Source organism: Dendrobates tinctorius, unplaced genomic scaffold, assembly GCF_039654945.1.
Source record: "Dendrobates tinctorius isolate UK_male_01 unplaced genomic scaffold, ASM3965494v1 ptg000199l, whole genome shotgun sequence".
Taxonomy (NCBI): Eukaryota; Metazoa; Chordata; class Amphibia; order Anura; family Dendrobatidae; genus Dendrobates; species Dendrobates tinctorius.
Window position 1 is genome coordinate 9,880,353 of NW_027361866.1, and position 18,593 is coordinate 9,898,945.

Consider the following 18,593-nt stretch of genomic DNA (forward strand, 5'->3'; position numbering starts at 1 on the left):
GTTACAGGTGCTGTTAATTACACAAATTAGAGAAGCATCACATGATTTTTCGAACAGTGCCAATACTTTTGTCCACCCTCTTTTTTATGTTTGGTGTGGAATTATATACAATTTGGCTTTAGGACATTTCTTTGTGTTTTTTCATTTAAGACAAATTAAATGAAGATAATACCAAAGAATTTGTGTTTGCAATCATATTCAGGAAGAAACTGAGTATTATCTGACAGAATTGCAGGGGTGTCAATGCTTTTGGCCACAACTGTATATTTTATATAATAGGGTTTTTACTTTAGAATTTTTTATGAGGGTATATTATTTTCAACATTTCTTTCCATAGTATTTTTATATTTTATTTTTTGCACCCTAATAGGCACCTTTCACAGTCAATTCACTGTATTCACTATGATTCAATCTTGGTGTATATTTATTATCAACATTTATATGTCACTGATTAGCTTTTGTTATACTTTTTTAGTATTATTTTTGTCAATTTATACACTTGCAATAATATAAATATTAGATTAATTACACATTTCACATCCATCACATATATTACACATTGTGCCTATAGAGATGATTGGTCTTGTCCGATCTTTTGATACATGGAATGGCTGATTTTGGTTCCTACCTGCAGGGGAGCCAGTCAGTATCCATATTTTCACTAGACAGCCAGGCTAACATTTTTTCTATATGGAGTATTTATATTTATTTTGTTTACTATTTTTCTTTTGTTTTTTTCATACATTATCATTTTTTTATTAATATTACTTTATATTTTTCTTTCATTTTTTTTATTGATTTGGGTCTGTATTATAATTTTTTAGAAATAACATCTTCAATATTTATCAGAAATCAAATATCTACTGCTGTGAAACTATATAAATAAAAAAGTGGAAAAATATTTTTTATTGTCTTTCTGTTGCAAGTATGTTGGATGTTAAAATTAGCAACATTTGCTCCCTGATTTTTTTGAATTTAGTGGACAACTATTATAGAAACATATATATGTGTTTTCATATGAATGAATATATTTTAATATACTGTGCTATCCATTTACAACTTTGGAAGTGTATATAACATAGACATATTTAGTTGGTCCAAATACATCAGTAAGGCTGGTTTCACATTTGCGTTTTTTAGCGCTGGAAAAAAACGCATACCTGCGCATGCGTTTTTTCCCCTATATTTAACATGGGTGCGCATACCTGCGCGCTGGTAAGCGCATGTATGCGATTTTCATGCGCTGCGTTTTTTGGGGTGTGCGTTGGTATTTTCCAGACGCAACATGTTGCATTTTTTGGCCCTTGAAAAAAGCGCATGCGCACGTATGCGCACGTTTTGCGCTAAAAATGGCCATTATAGCCTATGGATGCGCATACGTGCCACTGGCATGCGCAGGTATGCGTTTTTTTAGCGCTGCGTTTTTTTGGTGGTGTCCACTTGTTGTCCTAGTTATAATCTTCTAAAGTCAAAAAAAAAAAGTCTATATAAAGGAGGTGCCTGCCAAAACTCTGCCACTACTACACTGACAGATTGAAGAGCAGACAGTCAACCAAGAACCCATTATATCAGCGAAGAATGTGAGTATATTACATTATATGCCTGTCCTTTTAAATTATGTATGTACTAATGATTTTTATTATTTTTACATGCAGTATGTCTTCAGAATCAGAGTATTCCCCATCGCGGCAGGAATTGGCGCAAGCAGACCGTGAGGTGATTATTTTGGTGCATCTGGTAAGTATATCTGCTGCTTCTCCAAATCTCTTACGTTTTTTTAAACTTTTTTAAGACATCGTCATCATCCTCTTCTGTGGACGGGACTAGTGAGGGCGAAGAGCAGGAGCAGCGAAGCCAAGTCCCGGTGGTGATACGGAATGTAAGTATCAAATGATTTGTAATGTTCTTTATTTTTTATCTTCTATTTTTACTCTTTTTTATGTTTCTTTTTTTGTAACTTTTTATTCAATTTAAATTGGATTATTCTAATGAATGTGTTTTGTCTAGGTTCCACAACGAGATGAAGACGTGTACCTGGATAATGAGCAGCTCATCAGCCTGGTCCAGGAGCGTTCGCCGTTGTGGGACAGCCGTGACCGGCTGCACAAGGACATTGTGGTGACCCGGCGGCTATGGAATGAGGTGGCCGCAGCGTTGATGGATGGCTGGGACAGCGCCACAGCATCCTCCAAAAAGGCGTTTAGTGAGTATTTCCCTGCTCTGTATTGTGCCGCAGTGACTGTTGTCCTTGATGGCACTGTTGGGTTTCGTGCTAGGCATATTCTAGCAGGAAACCCAACAGTGTCATCGGGGTCTACAGTGACTGCTTTGAGTATTGTATTGCTACATTGTGCCGCAGTGACTGTTGTCCTTGACGGCACTGTTGGGTTTCATGCTAGGTGTATTCTAGCAGGAAACCCAACAGTGTCATCGGGGTCTACAGTGACTGCTTTGAGTATTGTATTGCTACATTGTGCCGCAGTGACTGTTGTCCTTGACGGCACTGTTGGGTTTCGTGCTAGGTGTATTCTAGCAGGAAACCCAACAGTGTCATCGGGGTCTACATTGACTGCTTTGAGTATTGTATTGCTACATTGTGCCGCAGTGACTGTTGTCCTTGACGGCACTGTTGGGTTTCGTGCTAGGTGTATTCTAGCAGGAAACCCAACAGTGTCATCGGGGTCTACAGTGACTGCTTTGAGTATTGTATTGCTACATTGTGCCGCAGTGACTGTTGTCCTTGACGGCACTGTTGGGTTTCGTGCTAGGTGTATTCTAGCAGGAAACCCAACAGTGTCATCGGGGTCTACAGTGACTGCTTTGAGTATTGTATTGCTACATTGTGCCGCAGTGACTGTTGTCCTTGACGGCACTGTTGGGTTTCGTGCTAGGTGTATTCTAGCAGGAAACCCAACAGTGTCATCGGGGTCTACAGTGACTGCTTTGAGTATTGTATTGCTACATTGTGCCGCAGTGACTGTTGTCCTTGACGGCACTGTTGGGTTTCGTGTTAGGTGTATTCTAGCAGGAAACCCAACAGTGTCATCGGGGTCTACAGTGACTGCTTTGAGTATTGTATTGCTACATTGTGCCGCAGTGACTGTTGTCCTTGACGGCACTGTTTTTTTTTTATCAACAGTGGACAAAGTCCGAACACGTTGGCGTTCGATCAAGGACCGCTTCAACAGTGATGTTCGTGCTGAGGGCCAGGTTCGCAGTGGATCTGCGTCAAGGACCAGAACTAGATACCGTCACTATCACGCGTTGCAGTTCCTAAGACCGGTCCTTGCCACGAGATCGTAAGTATTATAAATTTTGGGTTTTTATTTTTATTAATCTGTGTTTTTCTAATCCACAGCTGATGCTTCTTGTAAAGGCATGGTAGTAATGATTTTCCTTTCTTCAACAGCACCTGGAGCAGCACCCTGCAACCTGGCCCTGGAGCGGTCCTTCCTCGGACGTCCTCTGACCCGTCCCAGCCATCCGACAGCCAGGAAGCACCTTGCAAGTCAACCACACACACAGCTGGTGACCAGGAAGCTGGGCCATCAGGTGTTCCCCTGTCCCAGGTCTCTGCCACTGGTTATGCGGGCACTACCCGCCAGCGGCAGAGGGCCTTGGACAGGAATGTCTTGCCCGAGTTTATGCATTTGAGCGAGACATTTAATTCCAGCCTCAAGTCACTGTCCGACAGAGTTGAAAGCGGTTTTGCACTCATGGAACGTGGTTTTAACCACTTTGAACACCGCTTCAATTCTGTAGAACAGCGCCTTGACCGTCTGGAGGCCGACCTCAACAGACCAGCACACCATTTTTTTAGTAAGATTGAAAAGGGCATGGCTGAACACCTTAGTCCTGATCAACAGCTGAATGTGCTGCAGGCCTGCAACAATGCTTTCTTGCAGGCTATGCAGCATAATCGGTACGGTCAGCAGTCAGTGGTGTCCTTTCCACCTGTGCCACCATTGACTCGCTTCACCTCACTACCGACTTGTGCTGCATACCACTGCACGGACACCTCTATTCAAAGCCAGGACACCCACCGTTACACCACCACAAGTCTGAGTGCAGCTGGTCACTTCACCGACACCACCATGGCAAGCGCTGCTCCTGTCTGGAGCACCACCGCCACTCCCATGCATGCGTGGAGCTCAGCCACCACTAGGCAAACATGGAACAGCCCTGCCGCTACAACAACATGTAGTAGCCCTGCCACCACCACTCTGCAAACCTGGACCATCACTGCCGCCACCAGTCCTCCTGCAAGGACGAGCACTGACAACGAAGAGCAGCAGCAGCAGCCACCTCAGCAGCAGCAGCCACCTCAGCAGCAGCAGCCACCTCAGCAGCAGCAGCAACCACCTCAGCAGCAGCAACCACCTCAGCAGCCGCCGCCACCTCAGCAGCAGCCGCCGCCACCTCAGCAGCAGCCGCCGCCACCTCAGCAGCAGCCGCCGCCACCTCAGCAGCAGCAGCCGCCACCTCAGCAGCAGCAGCCGCCACCTCAGCAGCAGCAGCAGCCACACCTGCAGACGGGGGACCTACACTCAATATTTGCCCCTAATTCAAGGCGAAATCTATCAAGGCGGGCATTGGGCCAAAGTCGGTCCAGGCACACAAGCCTACGGCGACATGCCATTACAACTAATGTACCTGAACAGATTTCCTCTCCTCCAAGTGTTCCTAGTTTAATTCCCTTAACTGGACTACCTTCCCCCACAAGTTTTGTTGCCCCTTCCCCTCAAACACCGTCTTCAACAGCAAGTGTTGCATATTCCCTGCACACCCCCAAATTGAAACCATCTGCCCCCAAACGCCGGAAAAAATAATTTTTTGGTTTATTTTTGTGATAAAAAATAAATTTACATTTGTGGTTCACCATTACTAAGTTTCATTAATGTTGTTTGCGCCGCTCACACACACTGATGGGTAAATACATGTTAAAAACCAACCCAAGGCCTAGTATAGTCATATGTGAAATAATACACGGACTAGTATAGTCATACCAAGGCCTAGTGTAATAACTCGAGTTTTACCAACTTGGATCTGGTTTCATGAAAAACCAACTGTTGAAACTTGTCTTAAAAATAAGTTTCTTTCTAGTTTCACCAGTTTGTTTTTTGTGAAACAAGATGCTAGTTGTTAAAAATCGAGTTATTACAGTAGGCCTTGGTATGACTATACTAGGCCGTGGTATTTCACATATGACTATACTAGTAGGCCCAAGGCCTACTATACTCATATTTGAAATACCACGGCCTAGTATAGTCATTCCAAGGCCTAGTGTAATAACTCTAGTTTTACCAACTAGAATCTGGTTTCATGAAAAACAAACTGTTGAAACTTGTCTTAAAAATAAAGTTTCTTTCTAGTTTCACCAGTTTGTTTTTTGTGAAACAAGATGCTAGTTGTTAAAAATCGAGTTATTACAGTAGGCCTTGGTATGACTATACTAGGCCGTGGTATTTCACATATTACTATACTACTAGCCCAAGGCCTACTATACATACTCATATTTGAAATACCACGGCCTAGTGTAGTCATTACAAGGCCTAGTGTAATAACTTTATTTTTACCAACTAGAATCTGGTTTCATGAAAAGCAAACTGTTGGGTTCAAGTTTCACCAGTTTGTTTTTCGTGAAACAAGATCCTAGTTGGCAAAAATTGAGTATGCCTTGTTATGACTATACTAGGCCGTGGTATTTCACATATGACTATACTAGTAGGCCCAAGGCATACTATACTCATATTTGAAATACCACGGCCTAGTATAGTCATTCCAAGGCCTAGTGTAATAACTTGTAAGTTGGAATGGAGCAGATTACATTCATCCACTCAATGCTGACTTGTATTCCCCATGGACTTTCATTGGGGTTGGGTTTTGAGGGTTGTGTTTTGAGAAAATCACATACTTTGTTTTCAACTAGTTGCACAATTTTCTCTTGAAAAAAAAATGGTTTCCTGATTCATGGCCTGCAGCTTTGCTCGTTCCAATATATTTCACGCAGACTAGCAATGCTGCATTTTAACTCATATGTGTATTTACCTGCCCAGGTGTGTGAACATAAAAAAATTCAGTTATACATGGGAAGTTTTTTATTAAATTGGAGTTTAAAAAATATAGTGCACTCAGTAATGGTATCAAATAAGGTTTTTTATTACCATAAACAAACAAACATTACACCATTTCATCTTGCCAGTGCACCCGTCCTACATCAGAAATAAAGTAGGCCGCAAATTGGTCCCTCATTTGGCCAACTTCAACGGATGACCTGAGAGTGTGCTGAGTGAATTCAGGCAATGGGTTAGGAGCATCATCGTCCAGTTCAAAGGTCGGGTGCTCTTTAGCCATCACAAAGTTATGTAGAACCACACAGGCCTTCACCACCTCATCGACTGTTTCAAGTTTAAGATTAATGGCCGTGCCCAGAATTCGCCATCTGGAAACAAGAATCCCAAAAGCACACTCGACAGTTCTTCTGGCCCTGGTCAGCCTGTAATTAAATATTTTTTTGGTGTGGTCCAAGTCCCGGCTGGAGTAGGGTTTCAGTAAGTTTCCGCACATTTGAAAAGCCTCATCGCCAACCATTACAAAGGGCAGTGGCGGAGCTTCGGTGTGAGGAAGAGGCCGTGGCATAGGGAAATTAAATTGGTTGCCATACAACCTACGGCCCATGTCTGAGTTTTTAAAAGCCTGTGAGTCATTACCACGGCCAAATGCTCCAATGTCCACTGCTACAAACATACATCCGGCATCCGCAATCGCAATGAGTACTATTGAAAAGTACTTTTTGTAATTATAGTACTCAGATCCCGTTCTTTGGGGTTTGATGATCCGTATGTGTTTACCATCAACAGCTCCCAAACAGTTGGGAAAATTGCATACTGTCCAGAATTTGTCAGCAATTTCCATCCACTTTTCAGCGGTGGGCAGGGGCATAAATTCTGGGCAAAGAACATTCCAGAGAGCCCGGCAGGTGTCAGCAACAATTCCAGACAAGGTAGAGATTCCAATATGGTACTGGAAGTGTAGTGAAGATAGGGTTTCTCCAGTCGCCAGGAATCTGTGAACAGACAAAGAAGTAAAATTAATATTTATGTATATTATTTTAAAAAACTATAAAATAAAATATTAGTACATTCACGAAAACTAATTACCCACGGTTTTGAATACTAAATTTAAAAAAAAAAAACATCAGACCGCACCCCTTGGTTTTTAAAACATACCGTAATGTCACCAGTAGCCGTTCCTCAGGAGGAATCGCACGACGGAGCTGTGTGTCCTGTCTCCGGATGGATTGTTGGACACGAGCAAGCAAATCCATGAAACTTTCGTGGGACATCCTGATATAATCTGTAAATTTCTCCGGGTTTGCCTGTAGCTCGCTGTAGAGGGTGTGGTATGCCCCACGGCTCTCCCGGAGTTCAACAATCGGATGTATCCACATACGCCGCCGTCTTCGCTGCCTCTCTCTCTTCCTTTGTTCATGGCAAGCAACTGCATACGCCTGAGCCATCGCGATGTCCAAATCCAAGTTGAAGTGAAAACTCTTCCAGCGCAGATCCATGGTCACGAGAAGAATCAAGCAAATGTGAAGAATACTGTAGACAGGGTCTATATATTAACATACCACACCCACAATGAAGTCCCATTGGTCTTGTGTGTTGTTGAATGGTTGTTTTTTCATTTTTGTGGGGTTTTTCCAAAATCTGTAAAAAAACGCAAACGCACAAAAAACGCATACAAACGCGCAAAAACGCTGCGTTTTTTTCCTGCATGCGCATAAAAATGCTTGAAAAAACGCAGCGTTTGTATGCATTTGTATGCGTTTTTTTAATGCGTTTTTTTGCGGGAAAAACGCGCTGCAAAAAAAAGCAAGTGTGAAACTAGCCTAAGGTTGGAAGTTGCAGGTGATCAAGATGGCTAGTAATGACCTGTTATAGTATGTCAGCATTATAGTAGTGGTTAGATGTTATGTGGCTGTAATTTATCATCTACTCTATTTTGTATAGATTGGCTGATCTGTGAAATGGTTAACTGAAATTGGAGACATTTTCCAGCATGTTAACATCATACTGCTGTGATTTGATTGAATGGGTTATAAGCAACAGCCAGTATGTTATTCAATTTTGAATTTAATTTGGCTATAAATACTGAAAATTTGTAAAAGGAATTAGATAATATTTGCCGCATGTTAACATCACTCTGCTATGATTTAACGGGATCTGGCGGTTGTCATCGCTGCTTTGTTATAAATAAATGCGGTGCAATGCTGTGCACTGCTATGACTGAATGTATTGCAAGAAATTGGAGAGGATTTGCAGCATGTTAGCATCACATTGTCATGATTTAATGTGGTCTGGCAGCTGTTAGCACTGCTGAGTTATAAATCAATGCGGTGCAACGGCGGTCAGTACGCCACCTGCCCCCTAACCTAATTTGGCTGCAACTAGTAAGAAAACTTATGAATGAACGAGCTACTATGGCCAAACCCTCCTTATTAGGATTGTCAGCAGTTGATACAAATATGGTGGCGGCCCATTACATAGACACACCCCCTGGAGGAAGCATTGACAGCGAAACGCGCGTCGGGGTTTAGGATCTTTAGCGGGCCATTTGGCATCTATGTAGTAAGAGCTGGGAACAGGTAATATGCATCTTATGAGACATTTATAGTGTGATTTGTATGTCTGGTCGTGAGCCGTGATATAGCGTAGCTTTATGTGTAATGTAACGGCAACATTTGCAGCCGTTGCTATATGCTTCGGTCTACACTTATGATGAGACTTTGCAGTGTGCAGAGCACATGGCAGTATTGGATACGGCCTTAGTGTGATTTTTGTCTTCTTTGTGCAAAATATTGAATTCATTAAATGGTGTGGCCTTGTCATCATATTGTGCCTCTATACTGAGGCACATTTCTAAGTAGGTTAAATATGGTAAATTACAGTTTAAATTAGCAACAAGGAGTACGCTATAAGGAATCTGCTACATTATGTGTCTATATTGAGGCACTTTTTCTGTAAGCAGACTATGTGGTAAAGTATAGTAAGGAGCACGCTATAAGGAATTTTTTTCTAATGAACAAATAAGCAAAATAGAAGGTGGATAAATTTTGGTGGTACTTTCTCTGTATTATAAACAGGAGTATTTTTATACAGTGGGGCAAAAAAGTATTTAGTCAGTCAGCAATAGTGCAAGTTCCACCACTTAAAAAGATGAGAGGCGTCTGTAATTTACATCATAGGTAGACCTCAACTATGGGAGACAAACTGAGAAAAAAAAATCCAGAAAATCACATTGTCTGTTTTTTTTTCATTTTATTTGCATATTATGGTGGAAAATAAGTATTTGGTCAGAAACAAGCAATCAAGATTTCTGGCTCTCACAGACCTGTAACTTCTTCTTTAAGAGTCTCCTCTTTCCTCCACTCATTACCTGTAGTAATGGCACCTGTTTAAACTTGTTATCAGTATAAAAAGACACCTGTGCACACCCTCAAACAGTCTGACTCCAAACTCCACTATGGTGAAGACCAAAGAGCGGTCAAAGGACACCAGAAACAAAATTGTAGCCCTGCACCAGGCTGGGAAGACTGAATCTACAATAGCCAACCAGCTTGGAGTGAAGAAATCAACTGTGGGAGCAATAATTAGAAAATGGAAGCCATACAAGACCACTGATAATCTCCCTCGATCTGGTGCTCCACGCAAAATCCCACCCCGTGGGGTCAGAATGATCACAAGAACGGTGAGCAAAAATCCCAGAACCACGCGGGGGGACCTAGTGAATGAACTGCAGAGAGCTGGGACCAATGTAACAAGGCCTACCATAAGTAACACACTACGCCACCATGGACTCAGATCCTGCAGTGCCAGACGTGTCCCACTGCTTAAGCCTGTACATGTCCGGGCCCGTCTGAAGTTTGCTAGAGAGCATTTGGATGATCCAGAGGAGTTTTGGGAGAATGTCCTATGGTCTGATGAAACCAAACTGGAACTGTTTGGTAGAAACACAACTTGTCGTGTTTGGAGGAAAAAGAATACTGAGTTGCATCCATCAAACACCATACCTACTGTAAAGCATGGTGGTGGAAACATCATGCTTTGGGGCTGTTTCTCTGCAAAGGGGCCAGGACGACTGATCCGGGTACATGAAAGAATGAATGGGGCCATGTATCGTGAGATTTTGAGTGCAAACCTCCTTCCATCAGCAAGGGCATTGAAGATGAAACGTGGCTGGGTCTTTCAACATGACAATGATCCAAAGCACACCGCCAGGGCAACGAAGGAGTGGCTTCGTAAGAAGCATTTCAAGGTCCTGGAGTGGACTAGCCAGTCTCCAGATCTCAACCCTATAGAAAACCTTTGGAGGGAGTTGAAAGTCCGTGTTGCCAAGCGAAAAGCCAAAAACATCACTGCTCTAGAGGAGATCTGCATGGAGGAATGGGCCAACATACCAACAACAGTGTGTGGCAACCTTGTGAAGACTTACAGAAAACGTTTGACCTCTGTCATTGCCAACAAAGGATATATCACAAAGTATTGAGATGAAATTTTGTTTCTGACCAAATACTTATTTTCCACCATAATATGCAAATAAAATGAAAAAAAAACAGACAATGTGATTTTCTGGATTTTTTTTTCTCAGTTTGTCTCCCATAGTTGAGGTCTACCTATGATGTAAATTACAGACGCCTCTCATCTTTTTAAGTGGTGGAACTTGCACTATTGCTGACTGACTAAATACTTTTTTGCCCCACTGTATGTTTAATGTGCAAAGCATGCAATCTATAGATTGATGCGGTTTTTCCATTATTTTATTTTGTTGACATTGTAGCGTTAGTCTGAATCAACATTATGTGAATTACAACCAATTAGGCTATGCGGTTTGTTGCAATATTCATGAAAAAAGGAAAATTTTATTGGGAAATACAAAAAATAAATTGAAAGAGGATAATTTATCTCTATATAACAATTATATGGTGCGCTTTCAACAATATGAGATAACAGTGATGTCTTTGGTCTTATATTTATTTCTCTAAAATATTTTTACAGACATTATAGAAAATATTCATGCACAATATGTCTCTTTTTTCATGTTCCTTGAACTTATGTATATGCTAAATTTTGATCTTGTTATGGTATGAGGCACTTTATTTTAAATTTACATGTTGAAATAAAAATTGGAATTTTATTTAATGAGTGTTTCTATCACACTTTTTTGATCTAGATGTAGCGTATTGTCTACAAAGATCAGTATGTTTCATTCATATATAGGCCACACTACAGGGTCAGGAGAGAGGGATTGTGGGAGCTGGTTGGGTATAATTTGGCGGCTGGGGCCAGCACACCAGGGGATGGTTAGATGATCAAAAGCACTAGACCATGCTGTGTCAATATGCTATAGCACCTTCCACCTGATAAGATCTAGAGAGGCCCCAGTCACGGATCTAAAGCAGTAAGTATTACATACAGTGCAACAAATGAATTATACCAAAGCTTTAGCAAGCACATTAAAATATGCAGCAAAATGGTAAAGCAGCAGAAGTACAGAGTTGTACAATTTAGATATATTGCAGCAGAAAAGAAAGGCAGCAGAGGTGGGAAGGTGTACCATTCAGGCTGCTTGCTAGCAGTGAATGGAGTAAATACATGCAGGTTGGTTCAGTTGATTACCATTTGGATATATTGCAGCAGAAAAGAGAGGTGCTATCCCCCTTGTCTGCTGCCTCTCTCCTTCCTGTTCTGTGTTCTCCCCTCATGTGCTGTCCCATTTGAGCTGTTTCCCCCTGTGCTCTGTCTCTCTCACCCCTGTGTCTGACCGTGTACAGAACATACCACAGCTCCTGGGCAGGGGAGGAAACAAAAGACAATACTGACATTACAGAAGGAGATCGCAGAGGATACATTTTGTGAGGTAAAATATTGCTTGAAAACAGTCAGTGAAATATTTTACCTCACAAAATGAGCCCTCTGTGATCCCCTGCTGTAATGTCAGTATTGTGTTTTGCTTCCTTCCCTGCCCAGGAGATGTGGTATGCTCCGTACACGGTCAGACGCAGACAATTTTTAAAAAGATCTTTCGTTCATGGGAAACCCCTTTTAATGTGACCGGCTTCCTCTGCCTGTAAACACGTTGCGCATCTGCCGCCGGGATCAGCCGAATGATTCACTGCGCCTGCGGCGTAAAGAGTGTGTGGTGCGATGGTGATTCGCTGGTGGTACCGCACAATAGGTTGGTACCAGCAGTAGTTTTCATATTGAGACACCCATCACTTGGGTGTCCCAATATGGCGGTTGGTGAACTTCCTCCGCTTGGAATTCTGGGATACAGTGACATCTGGACAGAACAGGAAATGAAAACATTACAAGGCAATTACAGTATATAAATAGATACCAAAACCAGTGATTAATCTGGTTAGTCATATTGTACTTCTATTAATTTTAACAGTAACTCTAAATAGGAGAAACCTAAAATTACAATGTACTGCAACATAAAAATAGCACAAAACATGACTTCATTGTTTTCCTATTTCTTACATAAAGATATGAAAACTATGAAAAGTAAGTACATTTGGTACTGATGTGTCTGTAATGTTCCAAATTATAAAAATATTGAGCTATTTATCCCCCATGGTGAACAGAAAAGGAACTACCAGAATGACTGGGTTTTGGCCACTTCGCTTCCCAAATAATAGAACAGAAAGAAATCAAAATGTTGCATGTATTGTATATGTGTACCAAAAAGCTTACTAACTACAAAATTGCATAATGATGCCAATAGAAAGTATAGCATGCCCTGCAAAAAGTATGCATGATTTATGGCAGCCAACTATTCTTTCATTTTCTAAAATAGTAAAGCATAGAAAAACTTTATAAATAAATTGTCAAAATCGTACTGACCCACATAATAGTTAGCATCTGATTTTTACTGCACAGTTAACACTATAAAAACAAAACTCTAAAAATGAATTTGTTGAATGACTGTTTTCTTATTGGTCCATGCAAAAAAATTTTAATTTTTTTTTAATACATCATACAGTTAAATAGTATTAAGAGCAGCTCTCTTGCCTTCCAGCGCTGTAGTCCTTGATTCAAACCTGACCAAGGGGTTTGTATGTTCTCCATGTGTTTGTGTGGGTTTCCTCCGGGTTCTCCAGTTTCCTCCCACACTCCAAAGACATACTGATAGGGATTCTAGCTTGTGAGCCCCAATGGGGTCAGTGATTATAGCTGTAAAGCGCTGTGGAACCAATGGCTCTATAGAAGGGAGTAAAATAAATAAAGGCCTCATATGGCTGTGTCAATAGAAAGTTATAACTTGTGACAGCAGGGAAGAAAAAAATAAAAGTGAAATAACAAAAATATGTTTTGAATTGCAGGTCCCTGGACAATGGCGTCTTACAGCACTGTTGTGTGTAACTATTACATTTCCATATGACTGCATGAAGAAATGAGAGGCTTTTGATAACAGTCATAGGAATGCTATGAAGTACTGGATAGACCCAGGAGGAGACTGGTGTTACCTGGGAAATAGAGCACAATGACGCGGATATGTTGCATCACCATGATGTCTGGTTGTGGGTCAGCATACAGCTCATATAAAGGTGACCTGTGCACCATATAGTGACTGGGCAGTTTAATACTAAACTAGACTTGGGTACAGTTGGTCTGAGTAAGTGATAGACTACAAGGGTGGAAATAAACTAATGTAGGTTAGGGTTTGAGAGCAAACCCATGGAACACTGATTGCAGCACAGCTCTGTAGTTGGTGGGGGGGGAGACTGAAATAATCCTTGCTAGTAAGTGGAGGTTTGATTGCCTTGTAGGTCTAAGATATGGCCTTTGAATCACCATCCTGGCTTGTATTGAACTATAGAGAGTGGACAGTAAGCAGGGAAGCCTACTTAAAAAAGTTAAAAAAAAAAAAGTCTTAGTGTTGTGCTGCTTAGCTGCACATGCATTGGTTTGAAAGTAAAAGACCTAAGGCATGGTCTGGAAGAGATGGAAATTAAAGAGGCTTTGTGTCATCAGCAAATTTAATCAGTTTACCCTCAATTTCTTCACCTAAATCACTGATAATGATAAAGATGTTGAACAATACAGAGCCCAGGAAAGAACCCTGTGATACCCCACTTGAGACATTCTTTCAACTGGATGTGCAGCCATTTACGACCTCTCTTTGGGACCGATAACTAAGCCAGTTATGAATCCACCTAACCGTTGCCTTGTCCATTCCATACTTAGTCATTTTTTCAATAAGGATAGTATGAGATACTTTGTCAAATGCTTTGCTAAAGTCAAGATATACTATATCTACCACATTTCCCTGATCCACCCAGTCAGTGATTCTGTCATAGAAGGAAATTAAGTTAGTCTGACATGACTTATTAGTTACAAACTCATGCTGACTCTGGTTAGTCACTTCATTCTTATCCAGGTACTTACATACATTTTGTTTAATAATTTGTTCAAAGATCTTTCCTGGTATAGAAGTCAGACTCACTGGCCTATAGTTCTCTGGGTCCACCTTCTTGCCATTTTTGAAGATAGGAACATTTGCTCTTCTCCAGTCTTCGGGGACTTCCGTTCTCCGAGAATTTTGAAAAATTATGGAGAGTGGTTCAAAAATGTCTTCTGCTATCTCCTTCAGTACTCTGGGGTGTAATTCATCTGGACCTGAAGACTTGAATTTATGTTAGCTAAGTATTCCCTCACCATCTCTCTGTTTATGGATAGTGTGGATTCTTCTATTCCTTTAATAGGATAGTGAAGATCAGTTGATGTTGCATTTCCTTTCTGAGAGAAAACAGATGCAAAATAGGAATTTAAAAGTTCGGCCATCTCAACATCCTTTCTTACAATTTCATCATTTTCACCCTGTAAAAATCCTATAGCATCTTTGACTTTTCTTTTACTTTTGACATATCCCCAAAATCCTTTTTTATTGCTATTGACATCTCTTGCAAGCCTAAATTCATTGTCAACTTTAGCAAATCTGATTCCTGCCCTGCAGGTTCTGCAGACAGCATTATATTCTTCTTTAGATATGCCTCCCTCTTTCCATTTTATAAACATGTCTTTCTTCCTTTTAAGCATTTGTTTAAATTCTGTGTTCATCCTTAAATGCTTCCTATTCTTCCCTCTTTTCGGAATTGTAAATGATTGTGCTTTGAGAATCTCATTTTTCAAGATTTCTCATCCTTCCTGGACATTTTTGTCCTTAAGGATATCCAGCCATTGGACCCCTCCGATTTTGTTTCTGAGTCCCTTAAAATCTGCCTTTCTGAAATCTAACCTTGAAGTCTAAGTCTTCACAGGTCTTCATCCTCCGGTTATCCAAAATTCTAAAATATCATGGTCACTTCCTCCTACGGTCCCAGCCACTCTTACCTACTCAACCATTTCCTCCCTGTTTATAAGGAATAGATCCAAGGTAGCAAATCCCCTTGTTTTCTCCCCTACCTTTTGGATGATAAAGTTGTCAGCAAGAGAGGATAAGAATTTGCTTGACCTGTTAGTTTTGCCTGAGAGAAATTCTGGATAGTTGAAATCTCCCATGACCACTATGTCATATTTTTGGAGAACTTGGCCATTTCATGCATAAAGAGTTCATCCATATCTTCAGTTTGCACAGGTGGCCTGTAGTAAATGCCTACATTGGTGTTCTTTCCATTGTTCTCTCCTTGTATTCTTACCCAGTTTCCACAGCACTCCAAGTCTCTGAAGCTTCAAACTCTGTGCAGATACATGCTTTTCTAACATACAAGGTGACACCTCCTCCTCATTTATCAAGTCTGTTTCTTGAAAATAAGTTGTATCCTTCTAGTATTGTATTCCAATCATGTGTATCTTTCCACCAAGTTTCAGTGATTCCAATGACATCATATTTCTTTTCCTGTGTTAGTAGTTTCAATTCTTCTTGTTTGTTGCCCATGCTTTGTGCATTTGTATAGAAACATTTTAGTTTGTGATTGGTTTCTCTTTCTCCAATATTTTTATTATTTAGATTTTGTGTCTTTGTTTTTCCTTTCCACATCTAATATCAGAGTTCTCAATAGTATTTGTCAGGTGGATGGCTTTTTCTGGCCTTTTGCTTCCCTTCCCATGTTGTTCTAGTTTAAAGCTCTCCTGATGAGTGAAACAAGGTGACTTCCAAATACATGTTTTCCAGTCTTCGTAAGGTGCACCCCATCTCTAGCAAGTTGTCCATCATATAGGAAATTCACTCCATGATCCAGAAATCAAAATCCTTGCTGACGGCACCATCGATGTAGCCAATTGTTCACCTGCAGAATCTTATTCCACCTCCTTGTTCCATGGCCATCCACTGGGAGGATGGAAGAGAAGACCACCTGCGCTCCCAGTTCTTTCACTTTCTTACCTAAATTTTCAAAGTCACTGCAGATGTTTTCCTGTTTGTTTCTTGTGGTGTCATTTGTCCCCACATGTATTAGTAGGAATGGGTAGTCGTCTGTAGGTCTGAAGAGTCCTGATATCCTGTCAGACACATCTTTAATTTTTGCACCTAGAAGACAGCACATTTCTCTTGAGGTTATATCCGGTCTGGAGATAGCGGCCTCTGTTCCTCCAAACAGGGAATATCCCATGACCACAACTCTCCGTTTCTTCTTCACAACATTTTCTTTTTCCATCCAGGAGGACTCTGAGAGTGTACAAGGTTGTTCTTTGTGGGTAAAGTCTTATCTTCGTGTATTTCTTCATCAGTCTCCTGCATAAGAGCCTGGTACTGGTTCCTGAGCAGTATGGGTGCTGACTGCCTCCCGATCCCCCTGCTTCTCTGGGTCACATGCTTCCATTCCTCTATTTCTTCAGGTGCACTTCAAATTTCTTCTCTTTCTGTAACATGAAGAGGTAATTTGGCTCTATCTAAGAACTCTTCACCTTCCTTAATGATCTTCAATGTAGCTAACCTCTCTTCTAGATTTTGCAACTTTTCCTTCAATAGGGACACAAGCTTACATTTCTGGCATGTGAAGTTTGACTTTTCCACTGGTAAGTCTGTGAACATGTAGCAAGAAATGCAGCTCACCAAATGGCTCCTGGCCACTTCCATGTTCTTGTTGTTAATGAAATATGAAAGCGGTGAAAAATGTACCAAAATGATCCCCTCAGGACTCCTCCCCTGGTTTAGCAATGTCCTCCTCCCCTGACTTGAATAGGAGATGAGGCACATTACTTAAAAGCGGCCACTAATAAATTACTTACGTCTGGCTAATGCTGGACCAGATATTAGCTGATTGGTAATGGTGTCGAGTATCTGCCTTCACCAAACTCAGAGTTATTTTTTGGATAGGTCATCAATATGGAAGTGCAAGACAACCCCTTTTAATCCTTTAGATGCATGAGGTGATGACTCTCTGCTCTCCTGATCTCACTGCAGAGCTGTGTGTGATTATAACTGACACATCTGCAGGTTCCTCTCAGCTTCAGCTTCCATGTCACAAGCAGACAGGGTTGCAATATTACTGAAATACAGCAGAGTTCAGAGAGCTGAAAAAAATGTGTTTGCAAGAAGACAAAGTTAATTTCTCCTGTTCTTTGTTAGCTTCCTGTCACACACTGGAAACACCTCCTTTTATTGAATGTAATCTCTGCAGGCAAAGTTATATTCCAGACAACAGTCTTCCAGTCAACAACCTCCCCATAGCCTAGAAGATATCATCTAAAATATAAAGCTCAATGTGGGTGTGTGTGTGTGTATGTATGTATGTATGTATGTCCGGGATTGGTATCCTCACCGTCGCAGCTACAGCCACAAAATTTGGCACAGTCACACGTCTGGACCCCGAGAGCATCATGGGCTATGTTGTGAGGTGAAATTTTAACCCCGCACGTTCCAATTCACCAAACAATTTTACCCCTATCTACATAATGGGGAAAAAGTGTATGTATGTATTGGCATCTGCACCGTCGTAGCTACAGCCTCAAAATTTTGCACAGTCACACGTCTGGACCCCGAGAGCATCATAGGCTATGTTGTGAGGTGAAATTTTAACCCTGCGCGTTCCAATTCACCAAACAATTTTGCCCCTATCTACATAATGGGGAAAAAGTGAAAGGAAAAATGTTGGAGGCAAATTGACAGCTGCCAGATGTGAACAAGGGGGACTTAAAGAATGAGAGCGATGGTGTCAAAGACTATATACCGTACAGTTGCTAAGGTGGGGCCCTGACATGGGATACTCACCTCACACGGGGATATGAACACACACACAAAATGTGCCACACACTACCACGTGCGTCAACACATATACCACCCTCAGCACACATTTCACCACAGATACACCAACCTCGCCCCATAAAAGTCGACACACAAAAGTCACCACTCAAAACTCGCCACGCTGTCCCAGAGCTGTTTAAAAGATGAAAAATGAGCTGTGATTGGTTGCTATCAGCAACAGTTTTCTTTGTAGACTGTTGTGGTAACTGAGGCCTATTATTCTTATCATTTCTATGGTGTTATCGTCCTTCTGTACAGCTGGAATAACACAATTTATTACCGTGCCAACACAGACCACCCTCTGACACAGACTGCAGGGGGAGCCCAGTATCACACAGGATAGG